Raw genomic sequence first — 17754 nt, 5'->3', positions numbered from 1 at the left:
ATGTGCCAACCAACCCCAAAATCAGTGTGCCAACCTGCCCAGCCCACATTAGGTCAAACTTTTTTGCACAAATGCTGTTAGCCTGCTAATATCAGTCACCTCACGTTTTCAAACTTCATTTTAAGATATAGATGAGTCCCCTAGCAATCAATTATAATGAATATTTTTTATCCCTAACTATTATCCTTCTAGGATTTAGTGGGAGGTGTATATTCTAAGTTTTGACACTACAAAATTAAAATGTTGTTCTCACCTAAAGGGTTAATGACCTGGAGACCAGTTACATACGTGAGTTTACTCTACTCAATAAAGGCCGTCAGTTTAGTGTTGGAATTTTGTTGAAGCTCCCTCTAGTAGCCTGGATATTAACAGTGTTTCAACCTTCCCCTGTTCCAACCAGCCCCGGTCTCCCCTACAGTGCGTACGGCCGTACACCTGCAGGCGCGCCTGAGTGTTGCCACTAGCATAATGAATATGTGTTGCACAGTGCTTGCACACAGTCACAGTTCTATCAACCGTTTTCTTTCCGCTGTCATCATAGGTAAAAGGAAATCCAAAATATTCCCACACACCAGACGTATGCAACGCTGGCACATCCTTCAACTCCGGGCTGCCTTCGTTATCTCTCCCACTTGCCATTTCTACTCCACCCTCCACAATTCTGCTTTTGCACGAAAGGAGAAAAAAAACTGTCTGAAGTCACATCCCGGCATGAGTAGGGTTGCCACATTTATTTGATTTGTGAAAATCAAATTGGCTACATGTTGGTACTCCCTCTGTCCGTTGGTGGCCTCGTGCATAATGTGTGTGGTGAATACAATGTTGAAACATTTCCTATAGTTTCTTACCTATATATTTGCCCTAATGCACTCGTTGACCAAGACACACAAACTCACTTTGGACTGCTTTCAATGCTGTCCCTTTCTATATTAGCCTACAGAGCAACTAGGACAGGCGCGTATAACTACAAAGTGGGGTCTGGGTCTGTGGCTGCGCGGCAGTTGCTAGGTAATAATGTAACCTCTATTTTTGCTGCCAATCAACAAAAAGCATGCCTTTTATGTCCTAGTCTGACGGGATGATAAACACAACCAAGAACAAAACCGTTAATTTTCACCAAAAACCAGGACAATTTGTGTCCCGGGTATATATTTTTAATTATCCGGGACAGTCACTCAAAAAAGAGAACAATCCCGGGAAATCCAGTGCATGTGGCAACCCTAGGCATGAGGCTACATTGCACACGCCATGAACCATCAACCGTACAATTCACACATGCTCTAAACCGAGACTAGCGAACCGAACAGTTTGGATTTTTTTCATGAACCGTGCCACCCCTAGTTGTGTGATAATCTTCCAACATATTCTGTCTATGTAATCACTTAGGTATTGTTGCAGTTTTACAAAAATGAAGCTGCAATTGTTTTGGATCATTGTAACACACAGAAAGCTCTTTATATGGGGTAAGATGTATTTCATTGTTGCCAAGGCTCGAAATTAGCAAGTGCCAATGACAAAAAATGGTGGAAAATGTCTGCTTATCAACTGCAAGAATAGGCTACTTTAGTCTGTCATGTTAAATTCGCTTGCCATATCAACTCCGCTTCGCATCGGTGTTCTGACATGGTCAGGATTTATTTCCTGATAAGGACAGACAAACAATACATTTTATTAGGCTATACAGCCAAAACGAGAAAAGGAAACTTCACGAGTCTTACAGTTTTTTGGTTACCCTTTTATGCATCTGCTGAGAAATCAAATAGATTGCCACACAAATTGAACTTTCAGATTCAGATATTGCATAGAAATGTATTACTTGCTTACTTTCATTTTCAATGATAGCCATGGAATGATATTAAAGACATACTTTTCAGAACCAATGAGGGAACTGGAAGTGGTCGAACGAAACCGTAAAGCTCTCCGTGCGCTGTTGAAAATATAGCAATTGATTATAGAACCCCCAGCGTTTCCTCTACATTGTTTTTAGCAGTGGGGGCAAGCCATCTGCGTCCTTAACCTCTACGGTTCTTCACTGTTGTAGAAAGAAATGGCTGATCTTTAACCCATTCGCGCTGGATGCTGCATGACGCAACATTGACCCTCCCGCTGGATGCTGCGTAGCGCAACATTGACCCTCCCGCTGGATGCTGCGTAGCGCAGCATGATTTTTATTTCATGTTTCTAGGTGCTACACAGGCTTAGATATTACATTTTGGTAGACGTTGACAATTTTTAGTATGTTTTCAGAAAACCCTCAGGAAATAAGCACACTGTCCCCACCTACTCACACACACACAGTCACTGATCCACTCCCCTTCCGCCCACACACACATCTGCACTGTCATCACTCACATACATCATACATACAGTACTCTGCTTGCAATAGTAAGTCCCTTCACCATACTTGCAGTACACTGCCCCCCCCCCCCCCTCCCCTACATACACAGCACATTATTTAATCAAGAAGCTTCTCAAACACAAATCCCCAACATGCTTACAGCACACTGCCCCCCCCCCCCCCCCCCCCCCCCCCCCCCAATACACAGCACATTGTCTCATGAGGAAGCTTCTCCAACACACATATTGCACACTGCCCTCTCCCCACATACAGAGCACACTATCCCATCTCCCTTGTCATCCCCCTAACACACACACCAAGACCCCTGGCAGTTGGGTTAGCCCCTTGAGCCGTGGATCTGCCCAAGGTTTCTTCCTTAGGCCATCCTTAAAAATATTCTTGTTTGCAGTAACAGCCAAAAAAATAAAAAAATGGGTCGGTAGGTAGGTCAATATTTTTTTTTTTCAAGATTCAAAGTAAAAAAAAAAGTACAATTTTGGTCATGGTGATTACTGTACGTAGGTATGAATTTAAACAAATGTGTATATTGTGACGTAACTGACTGGGTCCTCAACCCATGCCTTCAGGCGCATCACTGCAAACCTCAATCTGATGCAGGTTATGTAGACCAGCCTTTCTCAAACTTCTTTGACCTGAGGCCCAGTCATGGCCCACCCAACCCCAATCCCTCCCAATCAAATTGTCATTATCATTATCACAATCATTATTATGCCTATATTGTTATACATGCACTTTCACTTAAATGTTTTGTGACATGCACATCAGAGGACTGCTTTACTAATGTAAGATATAATTAGTTTCATTGCTTTTGCATGGTTGCATGATGCTTGCATAAGAAAAGAAATGCTTCTCAAAACAGCAACAATTATATGGGTGCTATTGTTTTGGGATGTTTCCCTCATGCAAGCATCATACATTGGTATGGAGAAAAAAAAAAACATGTTTTTTAATGAAGTTTAATTTGAATGCCTGAATGTAAGGATTCAGGAAACACAATACCAGCTTTTTTGGCGAGCAGATTAGGCGTAAATCACTGATCTGTTGATCTTTAACAGATAGAAAGAAGGCTAATAGCTTTTGTGCCACGTTATATTCAAATTTGACTATACAATACTCAGTGCTATACAGTGTATTATACAGTCTCTGCTCTGTTTCTATGGAAGTTCCAAAAATCAACGTCGTTCTATTAAAGAGCAGTTGGCAGGTTGAATTTAACTGAATTAATGCTTAATCTTGTCTGAAGAGGTCTTTTAAAAACACATATGTAGACATTACTATGTAACACAAAACCTAAAATAGAAATTTTAATGAAAATGTGCTTATGTCGTTAAACAATTAAATAGCATTCAACAGGTTGAAGCGGAGCTTTGATACCAACGTTATTGATTAGTTTCAGTTTCTCTCGCGCAGACGCGTACGCCTGCATTGAATGAACGCTCATACATACCACCACTTTATTATATGGCTCCATGTTTAATGACCTCGATAGCAGAAACGTTTGTTTTCTTTTTTTGTTGGCCCGCGGTATCTTGATCAACTTCGAGCAAATTATCAGACGAAGCACCGGGCCTAATTTCACTCCACGACTCCGCGGACCAGCAGTCTCTACGTTGCGGACCCATATTTTGAGAAATACTGAATAGACCACAACCAATTTCAATTCTTCAACAAGGTCACCGTTAAACCAGAGGGAGAAGGGATGGGAAAAGATCTGGGCACAGTTCTTCCAGAACTTCGTGCCAAGTAATGAGCGTTGTCGAGATGTTTGTGTGAATGAAACGAAGCGTATAGGCCATAGTGTGACATGCGTAAACCAATGGTGTAGAGATGATGCCACAGGGTTTTATTTAAGAGAGCCTACGTTTGTATGTAGGCAATTTATATTCACAATACTTAGGCCTACTAAAATAAATAGTATTTTATTTGTATTGGTTGTGTAGAGTAAAAAAAAAAAATCGGTCGGTCTTAACGCAAGTTTACAACCGGCAAGTCGGTCGGACTAAAAGGGGAAAAAATAAATATTTGGGTCGGTTCTAAATTGACAGGGTCGGTCGGGTTACGGCAAACGAAAATATTTTTAAGGATGGCCTTAGTAAGGGAGTTTTTCCTTGCCCCTTGCCACTTAATCTACTAAACCCCTCTTCTACTGCACTTTTTATCCCCCCCCCACCCCATAAATGCACAAATAGGCTGACACCAGACATCATTTCACTGCATTTCTTACATCCAGTAACTATATGCATGTGACAATAAACTTCCTTGTATCCTTGTTAGAGATGCGCGGTTCGTGGTTGCAGCCGCGGACTCCACGGTTAAACCGCGGATCGGGCGGATGACGTGAAGAAATAACATATATTTTTATTAAATTCGGGCGGGTGGCGGTTGAACCAATCAAACGCATCATCCATATACATTAAAACAGGGGTGGGCAACTAATTTCCCCAAGGGGCCACATGACAAACTGGGACTGTTGAGGAGGGCCGGACCCAAAATACCGAACTCAAGTCTGAACTCAATTCTGTTCAATTCTATTCTGTTCTTGTATAACATTAAGTAAATCATATGGTTTTGTTTACTAGTCGTAAGAACAGATGAAAATGTGAGGGAGACAAAGGAAAAACAGCAATGTCCAGTATTTACTCCTCATTCTCGAAAATGATTTTTTGACATTGACATTTTTTTCAGTTTTCAAAGACTACAATAGTACTACAATAGCCTATCTATATAATTAGGCTAGGTCATGAAAATGTGAAGGAGTCAGTACAACCGATAGGCCTGTGCCACCATTTCATCAACACTCAGCAATATTTCATCATTAAATCATTACCATCATTAAATTAACTCTATGCAGAATTAGACTACGAAAATGTGGAGCAGACAATAGTAGGCTGTCATTAGTTAATCAACATGCACAAAGAAAACTATTTTAAAAATGTAGGCTATGTATTTGCTTTAACTTTATGCACATAACTGTGATTGGTCAACTCGCTCTGTGTGTTGAGCCGGCTGCTTCAAGCAACCTGTGGGTAGTAGCATCATACTAGTTCGCTAACATAAGCTTTGCAAATAAACTCAGACATATTTTGGTTACAATTACGGGGTTATCCGATTGTAAACTGTCTATCTGCCAGTAACGCTTTGAAATGAACACTTCGTATCGTCAGCGAGCAGCAGTAGGAGTTCGTTCTAACAACCTTTGCGGTGGTGAGCGACGCAGACATAAGAGACACAAAACTTTGAAAGGTTTACGCCGACGTAAAGGCAACTGCATTGTGTCGACGCAGAAGCATAAATTCTATTCACCAGCACATCAGTGAGGGTGTTTACGTCGTATGCATCCACGCACAAATGTATGGGCGTACAAATAGCAGTCGCTTTCAAAATAAAAACAACAATATTGATGTGCATGCATTATCTCTATGCTAGGCTCTTGACTATTGTTCTTTCACGGACCTTACGCGGGCCGGTCAGGGAAAGCCCACGGGCAGGATGTGGCCCGCGGGCCGTATGTTGCCCATGTATGGATTAAAACAACCAGCGGATGGCGGGCAGGTGCGGTTTTGAAAATTGGTCAAAAAACGTTGGTGCGGATGGATGGCGGATGGATGATAAGTTTTGCTATGCGGTTACGGTTGAAATAATAGCCCATCCGCACATCTCTAATCCTTGTATCCAATATCTTAACATTCCCATATATATATATTTTTTTTTTACTATTTCAGGACCTTCATCGTTTATACAGATACTGCATTTATGGATGGATCTGAACCATTAGTATATCATGGGAATGAAGTAAGTTTGCCAGTTTTCACCATATCTGAGGCACTCACTGATACTCTGCTTGCCACACACACACGCACACACACACACACAAGGGCTGTAATAATACACCAAACTCACAATTCGGTTTGTATCCAGACTTTTGACCCACTGTTCAATATGTACCTCGATTTTGTGTGTGTGTGTGTGTTTGTTGGGGGGGGGGGGGGGTGTTGAGGGGGAAAAAAAACATTTTTTTAAAGGAACAGGCCAACCTTTTGGGACTTGAGCTTATTCACCGTATTCCCCAGAGTTAGATAAAGCCCTCCTTACACTGACAGACTTTGGAAAGATTTGGAAAAGATTTTTGAAAGACTACAGTCTCAGACCCTCTCACATCTAAAGACAAGTAGTAGAGTTTTAAGTCACAGACTATGATTTTGCAATGACTAGGGATCTTGCAGGGTCAGTAATTACAAGACTGCAACTAGATTCCTTTAAATTATTACCCATCGTGCAATAGATAAACAGGAACTAAAATGATAGCCTACTAAACTCAAAGTCATATTTTCGTGTTTCTGCAGCATTATTTCATGCGTGACATCCCTAACCGATATAGAGTTGTTCTGTCATGTGGAAGAGCCGACTAAATATGTATAAGAAATGACAAATATTATGAGAATAACAAATAATCATATAGGCTACAGCTGTCGCCTACTTTGCCCCTTCCTGTTTGGTGTTGGAGAGAGGTCACTATTGGTTTTTATAGTTCACGTCACTATTTGCATGAGCCACGACTAGAAAGACTTGCGATAATATCAAACATGTTTGATATTGTCGTAACGGCAAAACTAGAAAAGGACTGACTCCGACTAACTTAAAACCGCTAAGATTGGCGGATTATCGATACATACCCTTCTCATCTCTCTGCTTGTAATTACTCGGTCTGACACACCCACCACTAGGCTCCAATAGCCTACACCTCCCAATAGTGACAAAAGAACTCCGACATGTTCCTATTTACATGTTGTGTAAATGTCAAATAGTTGAAAAACAATGACGAACAATTGACAAACATTGTCAAATAAGGCAGCCATTTTGTACCTACTGTTCACATACAGGGTGTAAGCACTACGGATGTGCGGTTGGCAGTTACAGGCACTCGTCTATTATTTGAACTTATTGGCAAAGTGAAACTAACTTCACCATGGTGTCAGTCAACGACAAGACAGTTATACACAGTAAGTTACTTTCACTATTGACTGACAATGGGTTACCATTGAAAACATAGGCTGGAAAAAGCAACACTAACCCTAATATTTTTTGAATGACTGAATAAAACAACGTTTATCTTGCAGAGGAGTTGCTTATATCTTGTGATTTCAGCTGTGTCTTCAGCTGTGCTCTCGCCTAATCACTTTTAACCGTCATTACCAATTTGCAAATGCATTGTGAGATGTATTTCGTAATATCTTTATTGATGTTTCCTATTGTAGCCTAATCGTGTAAATAAAATAACATATAAACAACTCGCTGTAGACTTCTGACCAGGTTTCTCTTGGTCAGTGGCGTAATGCATTTTAGGTGGTGTACAATAGCGATTTTTAGACAATGCACTAGGCCACTCCCTAGGTTGTTTATTGCACACCCCAGAGGGGTATTTCACAAAGGCAGAATTAAGACATCCAAGATAAGTGATAAAGTGAGGTTTGACATAGCGTTGTCTGGTCATCCTAGCTCAACTCATTTCACTAATGCCAATCCAGGATGAGTAGGAGCGACTATGTCAAGCCAGGTGTAAGTAATTCAGGATGTGTGCGTGTTCTCGTTTCTGCTCCAAAGTGCCCACGGTTGGAAATACCTTCGAAAACTTGCCCCTCCACTTCCAATCAACTACAGTAGGCTATTCATCAAACGTCTATCAATAAAATAAGCAAACAATGAGTACCTAGGCCTATGTTAATAACTAGAACCAGCTTCGCTGCGCGGCGGTCATAATAATAACCATATGGTAGTAGGCAGACAATCTGTTTTGTTTTGCGAGCAAATACATTTAGCAAATAGTTTATAAATGGAATAAAGCTCCTTAAAAATTAGCACGGAGGTCTGATGTGAATGACAGCTAGCTGAACCAATAAGACAACATAATTACCATTAGAATTAACTTAGCTTGGCTGTTAGCCTGGTCAAGACCAGGCTAGGTGCAGAGAATAAATCCCCATGGTAACTTATGTGCCATCTCTTTTGTGAAAACAAGTCAAGGCTAAATTCATCCAGGATAACCTAAAAATCCCAGCTTAATTCCTTATCTAGGTTTTGTGAAATACCCCTCTGGGCGCATTGACTGTTGGTGTTTCTGGTAAGGATTTGAGATGGCATTGAGTAGTTTAAAAAAAAAACAAGATTTCGAAATGCCTTGCATTGTTTGTATCGGTTATTAATATTTCCGTACGGTTATTAATATTTCCATACTGTTAAATAAATGCCTAATTGGTTGTCCATTTGTGAGAAACACTTAAGACAAGTTAAAACAAACTGACTATGAGCTGCAAACTGACATTTTAAACGAAACGCCGACACCACGCGTATGTCGTGTAGTAACAGTGGATCAGCACCGTTACTGTTTGTACTCACCGCCGCCGACTTGAGCTTCCGAAGAGTCAGGAAGTCATTCATTTTCAATGGAAGCCAGCGTCTCTCAGCTGCCAGAAGCGTCAAATCCGTCGGCGTCGCGTTTTGGGCGTCTTGAGCGACTTGAGCGTCAAGCAGAAAGTTGAAAGTCAGTCGACTTTATGGTAATGAGCTATGATGCGGTTCAGCGTCCAACGACCAGCAACCAATCGAATAGACGGAAGTATTAAGATAGAACACGATGGAACATAAAATGCTGTCATGTCAGAGCGGCCAAAGCAGCCAAAGCTTCCCTGGACTTTTTTGACAAGCGTCCTTGACAGAGCGACCAGAGCTTCTTTGGAAGCTCAAGTTGGTGGCGGTGTGTACGTACAGTTAGGGTATGAAGAAGTAACACCGGAGCTTTCAGGTGCTGCCTGCAAATCACTACGCCCAAGTACCAGTGTTTCGCCTGAATGTAAACATACTGTTAGCCTAGAAATCTAGACGCGCCTGCTAGTCTAGCAACTCTCCGTTGGCTTGTGAGCTCCAGAAATCGAAACTTAATCAGGCATTGAAATCGTGTATAGAGTCGTTTGGTGGGCTTAACATAATGATAAATGGCAGAGTTGCAACAGTTTGGCTTGAATTCCCTGCTACTTGAAAACAAATATCCTATTGCGTCCTATTGTGTGCAGAGGGAATTTGAAAGACAACTGATTATCCCGCCCCTCAGACTGAGCACTGCGAACGGTGAGTGCCCAGACCATACATTTTAATGTGGGTCTGGCTCGCCAGGCTAACATACTGTAGTACCAAGTCTGTATACACGCAAACACATACAAAATGGCTGTGTCTCATTTGGCATTGTTATTTGTACACGTCACTATACAAATCAGAATAGTGTTCTTTTGTCACTATTGGGAGGTGTAGGCTATTAGTACCGGCCATTTCGAGAAACCTGTGCTAAGCTAGGCTAGCGGTAGGTGCGTCAGACTGAGTAACTACACGCATGGAGATGAGAATGTATTGACTTAAAGGAACATACCACCCAATGTCAGTAGTAATATATGTTCTTACCTTAACTTTCACGAGTTGAGTCATACTTCTCCTGTGTCGGTACGTGCACGCAAACGCTCTGGTGCGCGGCGTGAATGTGTTAGCATGTTGCTATTCTAGCGGGCTCAGAGGTAGCCATAGAGGGAGGAAGATAGCAGTAATCAAAAACTTCCACGTTTTCCCTACTTAAATACAGTTGCACGAGAAGTTGATAAAAATGTGTAAGGTCACACAACATGAAACGTGGCGATTTTCCAAGCGAATAAACAGGAGAACTTCAATGTGTGGCGCAATAGCACTTGGGAGTACTTTGACATTAGCGTAAAAGGCTTAATATTAATTAACACCTAATTGTAGATCCTATCCACCACAGAGTTTAGAATCCATGCTTGATCGACTCCTCAGCCTCCACCTCCCCTCTGAGCGAGAGAGAGGCACACACACTAGAGATGCGCGGATGGGCTATTATTTCAACCGTAACTGCATAGCAAAACTTATCATCCATCCGCCATCCATCCGCACCAAAGTTTTTTGACCAATTTTCAAAACCGCACCTGCCCGCCATCCGCTGGTTGTTTTAATGTATATGGGTGATGCGGCGCTGCTAACGTGAGGCTAGAAAGCTCTTGCCTGAAAGACTGATCCAATGCAGCAAATATAAAAAGCTAAAGTCCTACATTGGCTATTTTGTAGCCTATCCCCAGAATATCAGCAGGAAACTCAGTCTCTGTCTCGCAAAACAGTCTCCAAATAAAACGCACATCGGCCTGTAGCCTATAATTTTATCATTGTAATAAAAAACGCAATTTGGCACATAATTTCAACATGCTGCTATCTGGCCTACTAATTAATTCCTATTGTACTTTATTTTTTGCAAAAAGAAAGAAATCCTTGATAAAATAACAAATCATTCACATTATAGGCTACTTTACGCACTGTCATGTCAGGGTGACGCTATGGGTTACATGCAGCTATTCCGACATGCCGCTACTTAGACATTGGCGTCTAATTGTCGAAGTGGCGATATTAACATTAATTTTCAAGCGTCCCACTACTGCGACAATTTTTTTTTCCATTGTCGGAGTAGCGACACTTGACCTTTTTTAAAACGTCCTGCCATTCCGACACGAGTGGTGTAGCCAGGATTTTTCAACGGAGTGGACTATTGCGAAGTAGGCCTAGGGTGGGCCTTTATTTTTTATTCCAATATGGGCAGTATAGCCTAGGCCTACAGTAATCCCAACTTTAAACAACACTCGATTTCATCACAGATGATTCATGGCAAAAAACAATAAAAGGCTACATTGATAAATAACAGGGGCAACAGGATTGGATTCTATAATAGCCTACGCACAATAACTTCAACCGAAAGGTTAGTCGCGTTTCAAGGAGTCCAAGAGTGCGCCTCACACACACCAGCTCCGTTGAACAGTGTATTTTTAAGAGCTAAAAAAGTTGATTAGAGAGTCACATTTGAAATGTCGGGTAGCCTAAATTATAGTCTATAGCGCGTGCATCTCAGAGGAAGAGATTTTGGAGAGAGAGAGGATTTAACCTAGGTGATGATTATTTGTGTCTGGTGGTAATTAGACTTGAGTATGGATACCTACGAATTGTTTTGAATAAAAAAAAAGATAAGACAACAAATGAAATGTGACCCTGCAAGGCGAAACCAGTCGTTTTGGTAAAATTTACAAAGTTATTGTACTCGCACGAACAGCCATAAACTAAACTTTCCAACAATATGTATATCGAGGGTATTGCAAATAGTATTGGGTATTGGATAGTCGCCGACCCTCATTAGATGTGGATATTTGGAGGTTAGGATAGCCTTCAAGAAACAAGGTTATCGCAGTTGCTGTGAGACATACGGCCCTTCTCCAGTCTCTCTCAAAATCAAAACACACCCAATTCACGCTTGGACTTTTCGATTATGTTTCTAAATGTTGGGACTGATGGACACTGAACTCTGGGGGTTATTTGAACGTTCGTTGTGAAGTGGTTTACTGTAAAAGGAGCGTCGGATATCCCGCCTGTCTTTGCACAATTATAGGGCCATGATAATGCATGCGCTAGCCTAGAGTCGAGAGAAAGAAGACTAAATAAATATGCATGTTATGTGCAATTCAACAACTGCACGCATGACATATAAAATATATATTCCTAGCCTACATTATTGTGTAGTAAATTGAGTTTATCCAACCTGCTGGCAAGCCAAAATGCGTTGCACATGGCTTTATCATTGTCCTCTAAAATGCAATATAAGCAACTTGAATATATCGCACATCCAGTTTGAACACCCTGATGGACACTGAACTCTGGGGGTTATTTGAACGTTCGCTCGTGGTTTAGGCTACTGGAACTTGACTCTCGCTAGGCGAAACGAAATTCATCTGGCGAGAGTCAGGTTATAAGAATTCCGTCCGTCTTTGCGCAATTGGCCATTGATTGACGGCCATTAATTAATTAATATAGGTGGCCTGCACGCACAGAGTTTGTTTGATCCATGGAGTTTCCGATCGTTTTCCCCTAAGAGCTTAGAGAATAAAATGAGGAGAACTACCTGTGTTTTACATAATGTGTAACATTTATTCACATGGCCAGTTCAAAATCACCTGAGGTTTTGACTGAAATGTGTGCCGATATCAATTATTGGGAAAAACATTGTTTGGAGTGGATGGCGGGTGGACTGTTGATGTAGCTGCAGGTGCAGATGACATGACTACAGCTCATCCATGCATCTAGGATGTTGGAATTTGATAGGATACAGGAACTGCAGAGATAAACTGAAAATGAGGATTGGTAATGTCGGAATAGCGATACTAAAAATAATCGGAGTAGGGGCATGTCTAAATAGAGGCATGTCGTAATAACGGTATGTCGTAATAGAGGGTTGTCGTAATAACGGGATGTCGTAATAAAGAGTGAACCCCGACGCTATGAAGCTTGTTCTGAAAACTCCCATTCATTTTGACTGCATGGGAAGAGAGCGCGTCTTTTTCAGACAGACAGCGCAATTCATTTTATACCAGCAGGTTGATCGGACAAACTGTGGTGCCTCGATATTAAAGAAACGCCAACTCTATTCATTCCGAAAGTCCACCGCACAACAGTGCAACGTGCATGTTCACATTTTTAGTAACACCGCCAAACTTGCTTGCTTGCCTTACACATCTAAGTTTTCCGACTATTTTTCTTACCTTCTTTTTTCCGCTGTGGATGTTATTGAGCTTGTAGAAGTTTTAGCTCTTACGTTCTGAACATCTCGCACTGTAATTGCCCGATGTTATTTCTGAGTCATATCACTCCATAATCCAGTGGTTCTCAAACTTTTTCTTTCATTCCCCACTTTGATCAAGGGGGCATTTTCGAGCCCCACCTGTCCATCATCGCTCTAAGAAAGTGCATCAAGCTTAAAATTGTCAAATTTATTGAAATAACGACAAGTTCTAAATATGTCCTCTTCAATGTCCTCTTCAGCAGAGTTAAAATCAGCTGGTGCTGCAGATATAATATAAATAAATACATAATGTGCCACTGTAAATTAAACACACATATTTCTGTTTTCCAGCAACATATTAGCAAGCACAGGCCATTATTTTACAGCATTGTACAATATATTCAATGAAATAGCCTACCAACATGCTGCATTAAATGGATCCATAATCCAATCATACTGAGCACTGCTGGTTGGGAAATATTTTTGAAATAAACTTTGCAGGGATGTGATGTAGGCCTACTGTTTAATACATGGGATCACAAGAGTGGCTCCCAAATCAGACGTTTCAGCGATTTCACTCAGATTCTCAAAGGCATTAATACGGTCGCGCCTGTCCCATACCTCAAGTTTTTTGGTGAATGCAGTAATCTTATCTGCTACGTGAGGTAGGTGCTTGTCTTTGCCTTGTAACGGGAGATTTAACTCATTGAGCTTTCCAAATATATCGCTAAGATAGGCCAGCTTTATCAAGAAATTATCATTAGTGAACGTGCTTGCAGATTCGTATGCGCTCTTCCTCCAAGAAGAGGAGACCTCAAACATGCGCGACAGCACTACCTCGGGAAAGCCACCTTGCCTCGCTGTGAAACAGTAGGCTACAGCTGTGTGGTCAGCTCCCATCTCCTCGCAAAGTGCGGGGAACAGACGTGCTTTTAAGGGCCGGGTCTTGATGAAATTCACCACTCTCACAACCTTGTTCAAAATCTCATTCAGGTCGGGACTAAGCTGCCTTGACACGAGCGCTTCCCTATGAATAATACAGTGCGTCCATAGCGCACCGGGTGCTACCTAGGCCTAGGCTAGAGATAAAAAAATAAATTAAAAACTCCTGTTTTCACGTCAGTTCAGTGGGTCGCGACCCACAGTTTGAGAAACGCTGCCATAAGCTGTCTCTCTTTTAAATGCCTATTCCCTGAATGGTAGGCTACAATTACTATGTGTTTTATATATAATATCGAAACAAAATAACACAGGCAGTCTCATCTACAAAATGTTTACACTAGTGCTGTCAAACGATTAAATTTTTTAATCACGATTAATCGTTGAATTCCTATAGTTAATCACGATTAATCACATATTTTATCATATGATTAAAATTCTATTATTTTGCATTTCTGAACTTTCCAGGAGTCCATATTAACAATAAAGCAATTATTGTGTATCTTGATTGGGATTCAAATGAAAGCAAAGCAAGTTACTTTATTAACCCTTAGAACCCGATTGACGCAAAGTGCGTCAAAAAACACACCCTTTCTTCTCTGTTACATTGCTCCGCGACTGTTCATCGCAACGAGACGAGCAAACCTTTATTGCATGACAGAGAAGAAGTGGGGCTTTCCAAAGAGACTACGCACGTGTCTGTACGATCAAGTATGAAAATTGAAAAAAATCATGAAATTAAATCAAATTGCATCATATTTACAGTCTATACTTCTCTGCGTTCACCTGTGCACCCATTACTCTTGTTTGAATTACTCGCGAACCCGTGATCGCATAGATATGGCAAGCATATCAGATGAAAGAGGAGAAACAGGGCTATCCATTGGTACCATGGATATCGATCTTTCTGGCTTATAAAAACAGACGAAGTGACTGCAAAATATTAACGTCATGTACACAAACCAACGATGCACACCCATTACTCTCGGAGTAATTACTCGCGGACCCGTGATCGGATATATATGCCACGTATGTTAGATGAAAGAGGAGACACAGAGCTATCATTTGATACCAAATACATCCTTCTGGGTTATAAAACAGACGAAGTGACAGCAAAATAATAACTTCATATAGCTGGACTTACCCCAAGTTTTTGTCTGTTTTTGTGGCAAAGCATGTTTATAATTCAACGCTATCGTGTGTTTCTCTACATGTTCATAATCCGGTTTTGCGATCCTAGCAAATTCCTGCATGGCATCCAATTCAAGGCTCACATTGCATCCCAATTTGTTCAACAAAGAAACACCTTTTTTGCCTTTACTTTGTTCATGGCAATGCAGTAAAAAGTTGAGAATCATCATGTGTGCATACACCATAGTCACACATGCTAACAGGCAAACTTGGGTCAAGTCAGGTCAGATCACAGAATGGTCATTTTTCATCACTAAATAAAAAATGGCATTTATTTCCGTAAATCACACACCAAATATTTCTGTAAATTGCTCAGCCCCAGAGTATCCCTCCAACATGGCAATTATATTGCCCGTTTCAGGACAGTCTGCCCTACACACACATGAAATGCATGTAGAGCTAAGAGCTTGCTGTGGTGAGATACAGGTCAAAATATAAGAATTTTTATTTTTTATCAAAATAAAATCAATGCTAGTACTAATACATGAAATGATGGAAGATCTGGATAGCCTAGACTCTGCTGAAAAAAACAATATATAATATGTGTGTGTGGCACTTACAATGACCAGAATAAATCCTTATGAATAAAGGTAGTGAAAATGCCCTAAAAACAGCTTAGGGTTCTAAGGGTTAACTGAACTTTAAGACGTAGGTCTATTTGATTATTTCAAATCAAATTTCAAAAGATGTGCAGCAGACCTGAGGCAACACAATATATTCTTCAGAAATATAGCTGATATAAACTGAAATAAATGCTACCGCAGAAGTACATGCACAAATGTGTGCCTTATGTGTGCACAATGTGTGACTTATGTTTAGTTGATGTTATGACATGTAAAGTTAAGCTTGCTGAACTTAATTATAGTCAGCCACGGGCAGTTTGACTGTGCCTGCCAGCCTATCGATACATTCGTGACACTCCTCTTAGTAAACTGGAAAGAGCAAAACATAGGAACATGGTCACATTAATCCCATAAACACACAGATAACTCTAACACCAACCGTATTTTGTGCCTTTTATTCACGTTTGTTTCAAGATTAAGACCCCGTTTACACGAGCATGTGTATTTTTATAAACGAAGACATTTCCCTACGTTTGAGCCTTTCATTTAGACGCAAACGGAGAATTCGCCCCTTAAAACGGTTATCTAAAAAAACTCCGGCCAAAGTGATTTTTTTGGAAAACTTTGTTTATGCGTTTGGTTGTAAACTGTGGTAAACGGAGTTTGGGCAGCCAACGTCACAGTATGCGACAGAAGTACACCAAATGTGCGACCAATGTTTACATTTACATGTTCTCACGTGCGACTTTTCAGGGTTCTGATTGGTTAATGTGAGCTTGAGCTTATCGTTAGACTGCCACTGTGGTTTGGCATGCTCATGACAGCATGTATGTACACGGGTTCGTGTAAACACATTTAAAAAAAAAACAGTCTCGTGTAAATGCAGTTTTATTTGCAAACGTAGATGGCCAGATATTCGTTTAGGAAAATACCCTGCTTCGTGCAAACGTAGTATTAGTAAGTTTACTATAAGCCCTTTTCGCTCCCCACTTTAATGCAGCACAGGTTTCATTCATCTTTCCCCTAAAAGGGGGCGTGTACGTGCAGCACATACAATGTTCCATTCCATTCGTCAGTGCGTATTGTTTAAATAGAACCAACTTGATGTTGACTTAAACCTGTGCTAGGAAGCACCAAGAAATTATTTGCAATGGCTGACTTAATAGACGATGACGATAACGACCCAGAGCAGACCCAGAACCATATTTGTTTGAACCCGAATACACAGAGGAGGAACTAGCTTTTATGGATCGTGAAAGGCAGGAAAGATGAGTGAGACGGTGAGAGAACACGGGCGAACAGCAACTGGTGGAGAGCCTGTGCTGTCGAGAATGGGATAGTGTTGCCATCGGTAGCGGGGGTCATAGATCTAGAAGACCCTGGCTGTGCCACAGAAAGCGATGCGTTTGCAGCAATGATGTGGTGTAATCCTCCGGTGAGAAATGCTGAGAGCAAACCCTTCACAATGCATGTTATAACCATCATTGTTCACAATCTGTTTTACCACTACCTGCTACTTTGCTAAGTCAGCTCAAACTAACGCCAGCAGGGCAGGTTGTCTCTATTTACGGAAATGCGTGTGTAGGATCTACAATTAGGTGTTAATTAATATTACTACAAGGATACAAGGACGTTTATTGTCACATGCATGCATATAGTTACTGGATGTAAGAAATGCAGTGAAATTATGTCTGGTGTCAGCCTATTTGTGCATTTATGGGGTGGGGGGGGATAGAAAGTGCAGTAGAAGAGGGGTTTAGTAGATTAAGTGGCAAGGGCTGCATAAGAAAGGTGGGGGAGGATTGGGGGGGGGCACCAACAAGGAGCACCCAAGAGCAACAGGGGCAAGGGGGGGCAGAAAGGCTAGGCAATCAAGGACATGGGTAGATAGATGGAGGAGAAATCAAAAATAATAAATAAAAAGTTCTATGGAGATGTGCAAAAGTTGAAGAAAGTCAGATATGTGTGTGTGTGTGTTAGTGTGTGTGTTTTTTGACGTGTGATGAAATAAGAAAATAAATAAAAGGTCTGTAGCATAGGGAGCGGGATGTAAA

Source organism: Alosa pseudoharengus, unplaced genomic scaffold (genome assembly GCF_046254945.1).
Source record: "Alosa pseudoharengus isolate Yale_2024_CS ecotype anadromous, Long Island Sound unplaced genomic scaffold, YU_APseudo_1.1 YU_APseudo_1.1_scf_17, whole genome shotgun sequence".
Taxonomy (NCBI): domain Eukaryota; kingdom Metazoa; phylum Chordata; class Actinopteri; order Clupeiformes; family Clupeidae; genus Alosa; species Alosa pseudoharengus.
This window is presented reverse-complemented; position numbering follows the sequence as displayed.